This window comes from Lagenorhynchus albirostris, chromosome 19, assembly GCF_949774975.1.
Source record: "Lagenorhynchus albirostris chromosome 19, mLagAlb1.1, whole genome shotgun sequence".
In the NCBI taxonomy this organism is placed as follows: domain Eukaryota; kingdom Metazoa; phylum Chordata; class Mammalia; order Artiodactyla; family Delphinidae; genus Lagenorhynchus; species Lagenorhynchus albirostris.
Window position 1 is genome coordinate 34430347 of NC_083113.1, and position 17537 is coordinate 34447883.

The window sequence follows — 17537 nt, forward strand, 5'->3', positions numbered from 1 at the left end:
AGGTTATCCAGCCAATCTGTCAGGTCACTCAAATGATGCCCCTTCCTGCTGGGCCTCTCGGGTAGAGTCATCAGGGACCACATGGATGCTTCAGACTAGGACTATATCATCTCGTATCTCTACAGGGTATAGCATAGTACCTGGCACCTAGGGAGGTCAGTGCGTGCTTGCTAAGCTTACCTGGATTTTCCATTTTGTCCCCCTTTCTATTACCACCTGTACCTGGGTTCTTCCCGCTTCTTCCATTCATCTCTGCATTGTGTCTGTTCTCTGAATTCTTGGCTTCTTCAGGTCTGGGCTATCCTACTAATATTGAGCCTTTCATTAAAACACTAAGATGTAATATTTGGGTGGAGACTTTGAATTCTTTGGAGATAGATGGGGGCCTTGAATGACAAGAGGAATGACTATGTATTAAGCAAGACCTCTTTCTACAACTTATCATTTACACATGAGTATATCTACTTAATGAACACTTAGTATGAGCACTTACTATGTGTCTGACACTTAATGAGCACTTACTATGTGTCTGACACTGTTTCCGATGACAGAAATACAGCAAAGAATAACAAACAGAATCTCGGCCCTTAAGGAGCCTACTTTCTAGTGGAAGGAAACAAATATAAACAACATGAAAAAAGAAACAAAAAAATAATAGATACCACAATGATAATTAATATAGGGTGATGTAACCGGGTGGCTGGGTGCTTTTGAATGTGTAGTCAGGAAAAGCCTCCCTGAGAAGGTAACAGGTTGGGAACTAATCCTGCAGAGATTAGAGGTAGAACATTTCAATAAAAGGAGACAATTAATGCCAAGGCCTTGTGGATCCTTTCAGAAGCCGGGTGGGAACATGGCAATAGAGGAGATGGTAGAGAGCAGAAGAGGCCAGGTTGGATAGGGCTCTGTAAGCCAGGACAGGTAATACAATGTTATTATTATTATTTTTTTAACTTAACTTTAAAAAACTTTTAAAAACTTACCTTTGGCACTTCCCTGGTGGTCCAGTGGGTAAGACTCCATGCTCCCAATGCAGGGGGCCCGGGTTCGATCCCTGGTCGGGGAACTAGATCCCACGTGCATGCTGCAACTAAAGATCCTGCATGCCGCAATGAAGATCCCGCCTACCGCAACTAAGACCTGGCATAGCCAAAATAAATAAATATTAAAAAAAAAATTAAAAGAAAAAACTTAAGACCTCTGTTAACATGCGTTTGCTGTTTGTTGACTTTCTTTGAAAAAATCAAGTTGTAAACTTTCATTGCAAATTAAAAATGAGGTTCTTAAAAATCTCAACTTGACCAGATGTGGAACAATTTAAAAACCTTCAAAGGTGTATCGAGAATAACCAAGATTTAAAAAAAAAAACACATTTGTCATGACCAAAAAGAGATACCTTTAGGTAAAAATTATAAAAACCCGGGCTTCCCTGGTGGCGCAGTGGTTGGGAGTCCGCCTGCTGATGCAGGGGACACGGGTTCATGCCCCGGTCCGGGAGGATCCCACATGCCGCGGAGCGGCTGGGCCCGTGGGCCATGACCACTGGGCCTGCATGTCCAGAGCCTGTACTCTGCAACGGGAGAGGCCACAACAGTGAGAGGCCTGCGTACTGCAAAAAAAAAAAAAAATTATAAAAACCCCATGCAGCATAAACAATGCAGATAGTTCTACTCATCTGGTCAACAGGCAAAAAGCAAGCAATTAAGGTCTTCAGCTCCAATCTTTTGTTCATTTCTTATTGCAGGAATTTCATGTTCATTTCTTCTTGTTGGATGGCTAAACCGATGACTGCAGAGATGGTAAGCCAGGCATTTACTCGGCACCACCCTGCTCAGTCGTGGGAGTGGATGAATTCTCAGCAGGTGGATGGACTGCATCTGTCTCTTTGCCACCTTGTGGTTGAGGGTTTTCTGGGTGTCTGCGTCAGTAGTTGAAGTTGCGGCGGTACCCATGTTGAGGTGGCTATTGACTTCCAGGTCTTCTCACCTAGATTTTCCTTATCTTCTTCGTTGCCTTCCTCTCTAGGCTGTCTGGCTAGGAGGGCCCCTGTGGAATCGTGGTCTCTAACCTGATACATATTCTGTCTCATGGGTCTGCCTTGCTCTGCACCCTGGTTGTCAGCACCCTCCATCCCTGCTCTGTGCACAGGAGGGTTGGAATACCGTGGTTCACTCCCGAAGGGTCTCCGCATGTGCTATGGTGGGCCCCGGTAGCGCTCTCCCATCCCACATTCTTCTCCTGCCCTCACTATTTTGGTAATTATGCTGCTAACGGCATGGAGGACCCTGCAACGTGGAGCGTATCTATCACACTTACAATCTGCAGCAATATTGACCATCACCAGGGCCTGTAACACATGCTGCCTCCGCCTTCTCTTCTCTTTCCAACAATGTCAAACTCCACCCTTTCTCCATCTCCTACACTGCACAGGTACTTCTGGGGTTATTCTTATGGCAGTCTGGTGTACAAATACATATTCCTTGGTGTCATTCCTGTTGATGAAACCACATATGTTTCTTTCTTTCTTTTATTTTTTAAAATTTTTTGGCTGTGCCACACGGCATGTGGGATCTTAGTTCCCCGACCAGGGGTCGAACCCCTGCCCCCTGCAGTGCAAGTGCGGAGTCTTAACCACTGGACTGCCAGGGAAGTCCCAACACATCTGTTTCTTACGTTGAATCATTTGGCTATTCGCAAGCCCTTGGGCGCAATGATCTTCTCATCCCTGAAGGCAGGCGGGGGCTGCTCACTGTTGCAGTGATGGTGACTGGGACCCACTGTGGCAGCTGAGGCTCCTCCCAAGGTGTGATGGTAACTAGGCCAGGATGGTGATGGGGCTGCTCAGGGCTCTCTGGGGTCAGGTCTCCATTCCCGCTACTGATCTGCAATGTTATTCTTAATAGGATGGGAAAGCATCGAGTGGTTTTTAAAAAAATCGAACCTTTTACTTTGAGATAGTTGTAAATTCACATGTAGTGGTAAGAAATGGTGCCAGAGATCCTGAGTGCACTATACTCAGTTTCCCCCAAGGTTAACATCTTGCAACATTGTAATGCAATATCACAACCAGCATATTGACATTGATATAATCCACTGATTTTATTGAGATCGCCACAGTTTTATTTGTACTCCTTTGTGTGTTTTATCATGCACTGCATAGTTCCATTCAGTTTTATCACTTGTGTAGAGTCATGTATCCATCTCCCCAGTCAAGATACAGAACAGTTCCATCACCACAAGGAGCCTTTGTGTTGCCCTTTTATGGTCACATCCATGTCACTCCTACCTCCATCCCCAGCCCTAATCCCTGGCATTCACTAATCTGTTCTCCATTTCTATAATTCTGTCACTTCAAAAATGTTATACGTATGAAATTTACAGTATATCACCTTTCGGGATTGACTTTTTTGCAACATCAATCTGTGTCAATATGCATGTATCAGTAGGTTGTTTCTTCTCATTGCTGAGTAATATGACATGTTTTGGATATACCACAGTTTATTTAACTATCACCCACTGAGTTGGTTCTGGTTTGGGGCTGTTATGAATAAAGCTGCTATGAGGACTTGCATACAGGTGTGAACATTAGTTCTCATTTCTCTTGGATAAATGCCTAAGAGCGTGACTGCTGGGTCATATAGTAGTTGCATATTTAGTTTTTTAAGAAACTGCCAACATATATTCCAGAGCCACTGGGTCATTTTAAGTAGGGGATGATCTGATTTATTATTTTTTTTTTTTTTTGTTAAGACCATCCTAGATGCTATTTGGGACATAGATTTTTCAGGTTGCCAGACACCAGCTCCAAGGTCAAGAGGACAAAGATGATGGCTTGGTCTAGGAAGGCACTGATGGAGAAGGAGAGCAGTGGATTTGACCTCAGGCAAAGGACAGAAATTAGGAGTTATCATTTTTGAGTTTGGCTTCTATTTTAATATGCATAGGTTCCTCACTGCCCTCCCTCCCTTCCTTCCTTCCTTCCCACTTTATGCTTCCTGAATTGTTCGGGATTTCCTCGTTTGTTTGTTTTCGGATTAAATTCTAAAAAACAGACCAAATCTATGCCTTCATTAACAGATGTGTGCCTTTATAAAGCTCTCCAGAGAATGAGACTAGACACAGGATTTCTTTTTTTCCATCTTACTGTGCTTCCAACTGCCTGAGATACTGTCTCTGCTGCAGAAACCCACCCTCACCCCATTTAAAAAACACGCTGATGAAAGGATTCTGGGTTGTATGGAGAACTAAACAATAACTGCAGTGGGTTGGAAATAGTGATCTGGTTAGTCACACTGCAGTGCAACTCAAGTGAATGAAAAACTGAACCTGGAACTTGGTATGTGAGCTGATAGCCTCAAGGGCACAATCAGTGAGCACTTGTCCACTTCCCTCTCATCTCTGGATTTCTAGGAGATAATCAGGAATGTAGGAAGAAGTGTATAGAGTGCATACAATGTGCTACACTCTTAACATATTTCATTTTATTTAATTCTCTATGTCACTCCACATGGTAGTTAGCTGTCTCTCCATTTTACCTATGCAAAGACAAGGCTCGGAAAGATCAAGTAATTTGCTTAACACTAGTTAGAACACTAGTAGTAGAGTCAAGATTTAAATGAATTCTGTGTGTAACTTTTGTTCTTTCTTTCTCCATGCACAGGCTGAAAGACATGCAGTGGCAGAGCTGACGTATTTGAACTTCTTTCCTGCTTTCTGTAATCATGTTAATCAGGATTCCTTTAGTCTCAGTGATAGAAACCCAGCTCTAAACTGGCTTTGAATAAAAAGGGAAATTTGTAGGCTGACAATTTTAAATATAGCTTCAGGTATAGCTAGATCCAGGTGCTCAAACAATATCATTAGGAGTGAGTTCTCTACATCTCTAGATTCTGCAGTTCCACTTTGTTTTCCATTTTCAGGCAGGCTCTCAAGTCAGGATGGTTCCAAGACAGTGCTCACTCACTTTTTCACTTTCCAAGTCTGTGGAGAAAGCCCCTTGTCCAGTTGCTTTGGAAAAGTCCTGAAATTGGCTTTGGATTGATGTGGGCCTATTTCAATTCTGAAATAATCACTGTGTCCAAAAAATGGAACTAAATGAACTGGTGAGAACTGTGATATGGTTCCACCTCTAGACCTAGGGGATGTGTCAAGCCACATAAACACAAAGTGGAAAAAAGATAGCTCCTTGAGATAAATATTGGGCTGCTATTATAAAAAAAAAATGGCAGAAAGACATTAAGTAAGACTAAATAATGAAAGGCCACTGTGATCCTCTATTAATACCATCTTACCAAAGCTTTTCCTTTTTCCCTCCCTCCCTCTCTTTCTCCTTTCCTCCTTCTTTCCTTCCCCTTTCCTTTATTTCTATAATGCTTATTAAGTACATTTATATGCATTATTTTCTTAGATACTTTGGACATTACAAGATACGTAATAAGGATCTATTATTATTATTCTCATTTTATTGAGTAGAACATTGAGACCCAGAGGTTGAAATGACCCTCTTTTCTCTATAAGAATTTGTCCATGAAGAAAAAATAGTCCAAGCTGGCAAGGTTCAGTGACATTTATATGTCTAAACATGAGAGGGATAATCATCTGTGCCCATGAAGAATCAAACCTGGGACCTTGACCTCATTAGCACTGAGCTACTAGCTCTTTGGAAATGTAAGGCAGTGAATGGTATGAGAGAATTAATGCACATCACAAATGTCTAATGTGTTACTAGCCTGAGAAGGCCCGGGGGCAAATACAGCTCATTCTATGACTACAATATGAGCTATATGTCATTAGGAGCCCTTGGAGAGGATTTATAAAGAAACACATTTTATGTACTTAGAAGCAAACCCACTTTTTTATTTATTGTTGACTGTTTTCTCAACATTGAGGGAACTGATGCTTAGTCTAAAGAAGCTGTAAGTGTGTTCAAGGCGCAGTAGAAGGGGATCTGTGGTTCTTCAGGAAGGGTGATAAATCATAGGCACCATTAGCCTGGCTCGCCTTGATTAAAAGGTGTGTCAAGGTGAGCTTAGGAAATGAACCACCATCGCCTACTGTGATTATGAATCTGAGGTTTAACAGGCTTTCCTGAATCATCTGCAGCTTTAAGAGATATCTCTGTCTGAGGCCTGTGCTATCAAAAAATGTCAGAAAGTGAATTGCATAAAAATATCAGGAATATTAACTAATCTTTCTCCACTTTCTACTGGAGTTAATCTAGCAAAAGGAGGCAGCACACTCCTGTGAACAATGATTCATTTAAGACATATTTCATAAATATTTATTGTGTACCTTGTGTCAGTCAAGCACTTGGGTTAAATGGACACATGTGGTCCTTTTCCTCAAAAATCTTACAATCTGTATTGGAGTGGGTAAAATAATAAATAGTACAAGAAGACAGGCAGGCGTTAGATTGACTCCTCTCATCTGCAAATGTTAAAGTTTACGCTCTTAGTTTCCTTATCTTTAAATAGGTAAATATTACCTCCTATAGAAATAAAGTTAAAGAGACCATGTCTCTAGAGTGCCTATCATGTGGCAAAAATTAAGATCAGGAATTTTAGCACTTTTCCTGTTTTCTACCATTTTTTCTTGACAAATTACCCTTCTCTTCTTTCTCCCTCCTAACTGATCAAGAACTGAAGGCAAAACTTACTTTATTAGGGGAGAATCCACCCTGCCTAGATCCTCCTGTATTCTCCCCATACTAGGACTCATTGCCTGAGGCGGGATACTGGGATGGAGCATACACTCGTCCACCTTGGAGGAAATAAACATTTTTCCCTCAAAGGAAAAGAATCACCTTAAATCTAGGGAACATTAATGCATATGCTTTTTATTTATTTATTTCCCATTATGGTTTATTACAGGATGTTGAATACAGTTCCCTGTGCTATACAATAGGACCTTGCTGTTTATGCATTCTATATATATTACTCTCCATCTGCTAGTCCCAAACTCCCAATCCAGCCCTCCCCCGGCCCCCTCCCCCTTGGCAACCACAAATCTATTCTCTCTATGTCTGTGAGTCTGTTTCTCTTTCATAGATAAGTTCATTTGTGTCATATTTTAGATTCCACATATAAGTGATATCATATGGAATTTGTCTCTTTCTGGCTTAACTTCACCTGGTATGATAATCTTTAGGTCCATCCATGCAGCTGCATTATTTCATTCTTCTTTATGGCAGAGTAATATTCCATTGTGTGTGTGTGTGTGTGTGTGTGTGTGTGTGTGTGTGTGTGTGTGTATCTTCTTTATCCATTCATCTGTTGATGTACATTTAGGTTGTCTCTGTGTCTTGGCTATTGTAAATAGTGCTGCTATGAACATAGGGGTGCATGTATCTTTTCGAATTATAGTTTTGTCTGGATATAATGCATATGCTTTTTAAATCCAGGAGAAAATATTTACCATTATCTAGCCCAGGTGTGCATCAGAATCACCTTGAGGACCTGGTTAAAATATGTGTAAAAACTCTGATGCAGTAAATCTCAGTTGGGCTTTTCTGTTTAAAAAGTGTTCACCATTGTGAACAGTGGATTCAGTGCTAAAAACAAATAGGATATCAAGCCATGAAAAGATATGGAGGAACCTTAAGTGCATATTACTAAGTGAAAGAAGCCAATCTGAAAAGGCTACAAACTATGTGGTTCACCTATATGACATTATGGAAAAGGCAAAACAATGGAGACAGTAAAAAGATCACATGTTGACAGGATTGAGTGAGGGGAGAGGGATGAACAGGCAGAGCACAGAGGATTTTTAGGGCACTGAAACTATTCTATATGATACTCTAATGGTGGACGCATGTCATTATATTATGTGTGATATATACATACTAAGGTTGCATATATTATATTATAAGGTTGCAGATAGAGTAGGTGGCAGAGCTCAGACTTGAACCCAGATCTTTCTGACTCCAAAGCCCATGGTCTTTTCTCTGAACCAGGTTTTTGCAAAAGGGGTTATAAACACAGAAGATCTCACTACTGCTGTTTGCTGTTGGGCTCTGGGAGATACATCCTCCGGAAGAGGAAAGCTGACCTTTTCTCAGTAGACCTAAAAGGACTACACTGTGGTCCACAGGAGGTTCTTTATACTTCTCAAAACTCGTAATGAGAACAAGACGTTTGCCTGGAGTCCATTTGGTAATTTATTTCAGGATGTCTGGCCCTGGCAGCTCGTGGGATGCATATCAAACAGGAAGTGAGGCCCTTGGACTGAGTAAACAGCTGAAGATAAAGTGGTGGATCAGTGTCAGACAGGGCAGAGGTGACTTGGCATCAAACCAGCCACACAGCTCCTTTCATTCCTGTTCATTTGGATGATTATTAAATGTATTGCATTTTCATTTTTTTCCTTTTGGCACACAAGAAGGATATTTATTTCATGATAAGATTTTGAAGCTGAGCGTCAGGTTTTGGGTCTCTAAATGCCACTCCAGTATTAACATCACAAAACACATTATCTTTCAATGTATGCGCAAGAAAAGCAAAGCATACCAGAGACCCAGAGTTGTGAATAAAGTGGTTGGGGGCTTCCCTGGTGGCGCAGTGGTTGAGAGTCCGCCTGCCGTTGCAGAGGACGCGGGTTCGTGCCCCGGTCCAGGAAGATCCCCCATGCCGTGGAGCGGCTGGGCCCGTGAGCCATGGCCGCGGAGCCTGCGCGTCCAGAGCCTGTGCTCCGCAATGGGAGAGGCCACAACAGTGAGAGGCCCGCGTACCGCAAAAAAGAAAATAAATAAATAAATAAAGTGGTTGGGAGCTATTTGCTTTCTAGTGTGATTCCCTAGTGCACTTCATGCCGATGGTGGACCAGAATGACCTTGAGCAAGGGCAGAAATATCTAGGTGATGGAGGACATTGTGGAGAGATGATTCATATTGCACCATCAAAGCACAATTTGTAAATTAGGATCTGTTAAAAATGGAGTTTGGAGTCAGAATGACCAATGTCTAAATCCCAGCTCTTCCATCTACCAGCTTTGTTACTTTAAGGAACTTCAGTTTCCCCAGCTGTAAAATTGGAACATAGTGAGGATTCAGCGGGATAAGTCCTGTCAAGTATTTAAGTGCCAGGCACTTAGATGGTGCTCAGAAAATGCAGGTTCCCTTTCTTTCCAGTTCCACTGTTCAGAGCTGATGTACATGGTGGAGGAGGACGAGGAGGAGGCTGTTCTGTGTTTATATTTCCTTTTAGGTCTCTTGATCGGCAGAGAGATAGATGTATGGGATACATAACCGAGGAGAGGAATAGATGAAATTTGTAGTCAGGTAGAGTGATCAAGGCAGAGAAAGGAGAAACTGAATGGTTTAGGTACCTATTATGGGGGATGTGGAAATATAAATGGAGAGTTGAGGAGCTGAGAGGGTAAAGGGAAGTGTGAGGCAGGTAAGGATAAAATGCAGGCTATCTATTGGGGCAATCTTTTATAGGCTTTTGTATAATTTTCTTGGACAGGAATCATAAAAAATTAATAAACAGAAACCTCAATTAGAGTTGGGAGACGAGTAGGGGGAGCGCTCACCCTGAGAGGTGAGCCAAGCCCAGTAGGAAGGAGAACAACTCCTTTTCTTTCCCGTCAAGGACTCAGCTAATGAAAAGCCATGGACTCTGTTTACTACAGGCCCCCCAACTTCCTTTTCCCCTCTATAAAAATGTTATCCTCTTGCTGTGGGGGGACTTGCATGAGGCTCCCATGATTGCAGACCCCGAATTGCAATCCTCTGCTGACACAAATAAACTCATCCTTGGAGAAGTATCAGGCAGTCTGTTTATTTCAGGTCAACAAAATCAAAAAGTCACACTCAGGATGAGAAGAAAAGGAGCTGCCCTTATCTACCACAGTTTGTGTTGTAATATTATTTTCAGATATTTTACTGTCATCCCTGAAGAGGGTACTTTATATATTTATTTTAAATTTAATTTTTATTTTATATTGGGATGTAGTTGATTTACAATGTTGTCTTAGTTTCAGGTGTACAGCAAAGTAGTTCAGTTACACGTATACATATATCTATTCTTTTTCAGATTCTTTGCCCAATATAAGCTATTACAGAATATTGAGTAGAGTTCTCTGTGCTATACAGTAGGTCCTTGTTGATTATCTATTTTATATGTAGTGGTGTGTATATGTTAATCCCAACCTCTTAATTTAACCCTCCCCCCAACGTTTCCCCTTTGGTAACCATAAGTTATTTTTTTTAATACCTTTTCTTTTTTCTTTCTACAGGTCAACAAACTTTATTTTTAGTATTTCTGCCTCTCCTTTCAGATTCCTTCTCAAATCCTTGCTCCTCAACAATTACCCCAAGTCTTCTTTTTTTTTTTTTAACATCTTTATTGGAGTGTAATTGCTTTACAGTGTTGTGTTAGTTCCTACTGTACAAAGAAGTGAATCAGCTATATGCATACATACACCCCCATATCTCCACCCTCTTGAGCCTCCCTCCCACCCTCCCTATCCCACCCCTCTACGATGTCACAAAGCACCGAGCTGATCTCTCTGTATTATGCAACAGCTTCCCACTAGCTATCTGTTTTATATTTGGTTGTGTATATATGTCAGTGCTATTCTCTCACTGTGTCCCAGCCTCCCCTTCCCACCCTGTGTCCTCAACTCCGTTCTCAACATCTGCATCTTTATTACTGCCCTACCACTAGGTTCATCAGTATTATTTTTCTAGATCCCATATATATGCGTTAGCAGACGATATTTGTTTTTCTCTTTCTGACTTACTTCACTCTGTATGAGAGACTCTGGGTCCATCCACCTCACTACAAATAACTCAATTTCATTTCTTTTTATGGCTGAATAATATTCCATTGTATATATGTGCCACATTTTCTTTATCCAGTCATCTGTCGATGGACACTTAGGTTGCTTCCATGTCCTGGCTATTGCAAATAGTGCTGCAATGAACATTTTGGTACATGACTCTTTGAATTATGGTTTTCTAAGGGTATATGCCCAGTAGTGGGATTGCTGGGTCATACAGTAGTTCTGTTTTTAGTTTTTTAAGGAAGCTCCATACTGTTCTCCATAGTGGCTGTATCAATTTACATTCCCACCAACAGTGCAGGAGGGTTCCCTTTTCTTCACACCCTCTCCAGCATTTATTTTTTGTAGATTTTTTGATGATGGCCATTCTGACCGGTGTGAGGTGATACCTCATTGTGGTTTTGATTTGCATTTCTCTAATAATTAGCAATGTTGAGCATCTTTTCATGTGTTTTTTGGCCATCTGTGTGTCTTCTTTGGAGAAATGTCTATTTAGGTCTTCTGCCCATTTTTGGATTGGGTTGTTTGTTTTCTTGATATTGAGCTGTATGAGCTTTTTTTTTTTTTTTTTGTGGTACGCAGGCCTCTCACTGTTGTGGCCTCTCCCATTGTGGAGCACAGGCTCTGGATGCACAGGTCCAGTGGCCATGGCTCACAGGCCCAGCCGCTCCGTGGCATGTGGGATCTTCCCGGACCGGGGCACAAACCCGTGTCCCCAGCATCGGCAGGCGGACTCTCAACCACTGCACCACCAGGGAAGCCCTGCATGAGCTTTCTGTATATTTTGGAGATTAATCCTTTGTCAGTTGCTTTGTTTGTGGATATTTTCTGCCATTCTGAAGGTTGTCTTTTCGTCTTGTTTATGGTTTCCTTTGCTGTGCAAAAGCGTTTAAGTTTCATTAGGTCCCATTTGTTTATTTTTGTTTTTATTTCCATTTCTGTAGGAGGTGGGTCAAAAAGGATCTTGCTGTGATTTATGTCATAGAGTGTTCTGCCTATGTTTTCCTCTAAGAGTTTGATAGTGTCTGGCCTTACATTTAGGTCTTTAATCCATTTTGAGTTTATTTTTATGTATGGTGTTAGGGAGTATTCTAATTTCATTCTTTTACATGTAGTTGTCCAGTTTTCCCAGCACCACTTATTGAAGAGGCTGTCTTTTCTCCACTGTATATTCTTGTCTCCTTATCAAAGATAAGGTGACCAGGGCTTCCCTGGTGGCGCAGTGGTTGAGAGTCCGCTTGCCGATGCAGGGGACATGGGTTCGTGTCCCGGTCCGGGAAGATCTCACATGCCGCGGAGCGGCTAGGCCCGTGAGCCATGGCTGCTAAGCCTGTGCGTCTGGAGCCTGTGCTCCGTAACGGGAGAGGCCACAACAGTGAGAGGCCCGCGTACCGCAAAAAAAAAAAAAGATAAGGTGACCATATACGCGTGGGTTTATGTCTGGGCTTTCTATACTGTTCCGTTGATCTATATTTCTGTTTTTGTGCCATTATCATACTGTCTTGATTACTGTAGCTTTGTAGTATAGTCTGAAGTCTGGGAGCCTGATTCCTCCGGCTCTGTTTTTCTTTCTCAGGATTGCTTTGGCTATTTGGGGTCTTTTGTATTTCCGTACAAATTGTAAAGTTCTTTGTTCTAGTTCTGTGAAAAATGCCATTGGTAGTTTGATAGGGCTTGCATTGAATCTGTAGATTGCTTTGGGGAGTATAGTCATTTTCACAATGCTGATTCTTCCAATCCAAGAACATGGTATATCTCACCACCTGTTTGTATCGTCTTTGATTTCTTTCATCAGTGTCTTATAGTTTTTTGAGTACAGGTCTTTTGCCTCCTTAGGTAGGTTTATTCTTAGGTGTTTTATTCTTTTTGTTGCAGTGGTAAATGGGAGTGTTTCCTTAATTTCTCTTTCTGATTTTTTTTGTTAGTGTATAGGAATGCCAGAGATTTCTGTGCATTAATTTTGTATCCTGCAACTTTACCAAATTCATTGATTAGCTTTAGTAGTTTTCTGGTAGCATCTTTAGGATTTTCTATGTATAGTGTCATGTCATCTTGCAAACAGCAACAGTTTTACTTCTTTTCCAATTTGGATTCCTTTTATTTCTTTTTCCTCTCTGTTTGCCATGGCTAAAACTTCCAAACCTATGTTGAATAATAGTGGTGAGAATGAGCAACCTTGTCTTGTTTTTGATCTTAGACGAAATACTTTTCAGTTTTTCACCATTGAGAATGAGGTTGGCTGTGGGTTTGTCATTTATGGCCTTTATTACGTTGAGGTACGTTCCCTCTATGCCCAGTTTCTGGAGAGTTTTTAATTATAAATGGGTGTTGAATTTTGTTGAAAGTTTTTTCTGCAGCTATTGAGATTATCATATGGTTTTTATCCTTAAATTTGTTAATATGGTGTATCACATTGATTGATTTGCGTATGTTGAAGAATCCTTGCATTCCTGGGATAAACCTCACTTGATCATGGTATATGATCCTTTTAATGTGCTGTTGGATTCTTTTTGCTAGTATTTTGTTGAGGATTTTTGCATCTATGTTCATCCATAAGTTTGTTTTTGAAGTGTGTGAGTCTGTTTCATAGATAAGTTCATTTGTGTCATGTTTTAGATTCCAGATATAAGTGATATCATACGATTTTTGTCTTTCTCTGTCTGACTTCACTTAGTATGGTAATCTCTAGGTCCATCCATGTTGCTGCAAATGGCATTATTTCATCCTTTTTTATGGCTGAGTAATATTCCATTGTATATACGTACCACATAGTCTTTAGCCATTCATCTGTCAGTGGACACTTAGGTTGCTTCCATGTCTTGTTATTGTAAATAGTGTTGCTATGAATATAGGGGTGCATGTATCTTTTTGAATTATGTTTTTCTCCAGATATATGCCCAGAAGTGGGATCAGATATTTGACCATCATCCCTGAAGTGGGTACTTTAAATACTCCTGCCCTTTGCTCACAGTTTATGGCCTAAACCCTCTCCATTTGTTTACCAAATTCCAGAGTATTGGTTCCCTTTCTTTTCTCATTCTAATGCATTTCCATGAATAAGGCAACTGCTTTCTCTTCTCTGGCCATTGTTCTCTTTCCTGGATTTGGCCTGACACCTACCCTTTGATCCCACATGCTGTGGCTGCTGCCCTAGGTAACCCCTCAATTGAAGGAGACCTGGGTTCTGGAACCAACCAAGCCTTAGTTCACTTGACTGAGATCCCTTGCTGAAATTAACTCAGCTCCTTGTAAGGGGGAATCTGAAAGTCTTTGTCTTCACCAGCCAAAGAATTTTGATATGGTCATTGAACTTTACAATCAAAACAAATTTTAAGGGCCTGAGCTTGTTTCCAGTGGTAATATGTTTGAAAAGGCGTATTGAGTTACAAATTTGGGGGCTTCCCTGGTGGCGCAGTGGTTGAGCGTCCGCTGCCGAGGCAGGGGACACGGGTTCGTGCCCCGGTCCGGGAGGATCCCACGTGCCGCGGAGCTGCTGGGCCCGTGAGCCATGGCCGCTGGGCCTGCATGTCCGGAGCCTGTGCTCCGCGGCGGGAGAGGCCACAGCAGTAAGAGGCCCGCGTACCACAAAAAAAAAAAATTACAAATTTGTTTTCATCTCTTTATCCAAGTATCAATGCAGAAGAGAAACAACCTCATGTAGAGAAATAAAATGAAGTAATTAAAAAGTTGCAGAATGTGATCTGCCTAAGATAAAACAAAGCAGGCCTATTGGAGATAATGGTTATCTGTTTGCAGTAAACATGAAGTGAGAACAATTCATGACTTGTGATAACATTCAACTGAAAGGAAGTAAATTAGATGTAGACAAGGCCAGGAGAGGATTACAAACACATGCAGGGCCAAGGCATACAAAAGGAAGATGGGGGCATGGGGCAGAATTTTTATCTTTGTCAGGTAATTGAAATAATGCTTTATATTAACAGTATGAGTTTAAAGCGGTATGAGTCAGGAGGTACTGGAAAAAAAAAGAAAAAAGAAGGAGAAGGAGAGAGAGAATGCAAAGACCACTAGAAACTATTTGAATTGAGAAACTAAAGAATAACTGAAGGCCTACTGTGTGCCAAATGCTTGTACATATATAATTTCATTTAAGCCTTGTGACAGCCCTGTAAAGTGTGATTAGCAGTCCCATTTTTGATGGTGATGGGGAGTGAGGCTCAAATATAATAACTTGCCCAAGTCTTTTTAGCAAGTAAGTAGTAGAGTTGAGATAAAAGCTGAGGTGTGCCTGACTTGAAAGCTTTGTTCTCCCCTATACGCCACACTATCTCATAACTGCTTAGTGATATTGTACCATTGAGACCCAAAAGACTGTTACAAGTACTAGATATGGCCGGGCCAGTAAGGGACGTGAGCTACTCTGTTTCTGTGTTACTCATGTACGCACAGACACACACACACACACACACACACACACACACAACCTTAGCCCCACATTGAGCTCCTAGCTTTATATAACCCTTTGAATATCCCACAAACAGGTCAGATTCAACTTATCTAGAAATCACTAACGCATCCTGCTCTGATTGTCATATTTTGCCTCCTCTGCCCATTTGCTCAAGTCAGAAATTTGAGGTTTCCCTTGATCCCTTCCTTTCTGTTAACCTCATGTTCAATGAATCTCCAAGTCTTATCAATTCTACCTCCAAAATGTCTCTGTTTTCTTTTTTTTTTCATCATCCTATTCCAACTTTGGTTCAGGCTAACATCCTCTCCTGCCAAGAATACTAGAGCAGCCTCTTTACTGGTCCTCCTAGCTTTTGTTCCCCTCCCCCGAGTCCACTTTCCTTGTTTCAGGCACAGAGATATTTATAAAATACAAATGTGCACAGATCTTCCATGCCTCTCCATTTCTTTAACATAAATTTCAATGTCTGTATATAATAAGTCATTTTAATAGTCTTTGCATGGGATATCGCCTCTCCCCTACCTCCGATTCCGTAAGTAGGTGAAAAAAATTGCATTCTCTACAGTGTCATCATGCTTTCATTATGATTCATGTTGTTGAACATGCTATTCTTTCTACATGGTTCTACATGGTCTACCTTTCTGCCTTTCTTTTGTTTTTTCCTGGACTAATTAGTTCCTACTTGTCCTCTAGAAGCCAGTACAGATATCTCTTCCTCCATAAATCCCTTCTTAACTGTTCAAAGATTCAGTTTGGAATAACTCATGGCCCTCCTGAATGTTTACCCATGATAGCTCTTATTATACTGCATTTTAATGGAGGCATTTCTGCCCCCTAAACTGTAAGCTTCCTGTGAGCAAAGGCCATATTGTATTTACCAGTGCTGATTCTAGTACCCAAAACATGATAGATGCTTTGTAAATATGTTTAATCAGCTGTTGTCACAGACAGAAATTAATGTGCAGGAGATTTATCAGGGAGCCCTCTTGGGATGGGGATTGGGCAGAAAGAGAAGTTTAGCCTTGAAACAGCCGCATGGAAGCTTCAGCTGTCCTATGGGAAGCTCTGAAGCTGGGACAATCCTTCAGAGTGGTCTCAAATTGAGGTGAGACGACCAGATCTTTATACATCTGTGTTGTTCAGTAATTGGGTGAAGGGGCTGTCTACCACTATGGCAGTCAGTTTGCAAGGGGGGTTGATAGCTGAGGGCTGCCTGTCAACAGCATGTCCAGTGTTGGGAAATTTATCCTTCACTTCTGAAGGAGAATTTGAGTGGCATTGTCCACCATGAGTGTCAATCAACAAACACACACTCAGCATACTAGCTCAAGAAATAAAAAATGTTCTTGTGGAAGCTACAGTAATACCGCCTCAGGGAGCTCATGCTTATGTTTCTTCTGGACATGAAATTATTGAGAAAATGGTCTCAACTTATAAAATTGGTTGTCTTCTTCATACTCTCTGTAACTCCTAGTAGGGGATGTTCTTAACTAGACACTCAAACTCACAAGACCTGAGCATGTAACACCTGGCACCGGTTTAATCAGATGGATATTGGTCCAGAAACATAGACAGCATCCCACGTGGGCTGTGTTAGGCATTTCTTTCAGAGGGAATAACCCTCATAGCAATCCAGTCTTTGACTGTTCCTCTCCTGCATCTCCCCTTCTCTCCCTCCACCATGCGAGTTTAGGTGTGAGAGAACAAGATTCACATTCAACAGGTACAGTAGCTGCCTTGGCATAGAAGCCTCATGCCCCATAGAGACCAGTATCTCCTGTAATAGGCTTAGGTATAGCTTTCAGGTCCCCAGAAAGGATATGCCCACTTGGTGTGTCTCTGTATTCAAGGAATCATAAAGCTGTGCTTCCACCAGGTATTTTTGGTGTATTCATGCTTTTCCAGGCCACGTTTATCTATCATGGGCCATCTTTACCATAAATAATGTTGCCTGGTAATACAAATGAGAGTCCACCTGTATCAGGCTTTCAGGAGAAAGAGCAAGAAAGTTAACTAAGATCAGATCTGTCTTCAGAGAGTGAGAAAAAGGTTTGATCACCCTTCTTCTCAAGATCCCTATCTGAATGAAGGCCCCTATCTCATTTTCATCACACCACAGCATATAGTCATAACACCAGTTAACATGCATGTCAGGGTAGATAATCCTTCTAGCAAGTTGTTCTCTACCTAGTTCACCTCTTCTCTTCATGGCTCTGAATATGAGAGCGATTTGGTAATCTTTCTGATTTGGGAGATAGTACGGTGCCTCGAACATAATAGATACTTGCTGTGATCTGAATATTTGTGTTTCTCAGATGATTTTTTT

The 17537-nt window shown here is 41.4% G+C and overlaps 1 pseudogene; it reads right to left on the minus strand.

Annotated features, from left to right (window-relative positions):
* Positions 1–1812: 1812 nt before the first annotated feature.
* LOC132509159 (Y-box-binding protein 1-like) lies at positions 1813–6777 on the minus strand (annotated as a pseudogene).
* Positions 6778–17537: the final 10760 nt, after the last annotated feature.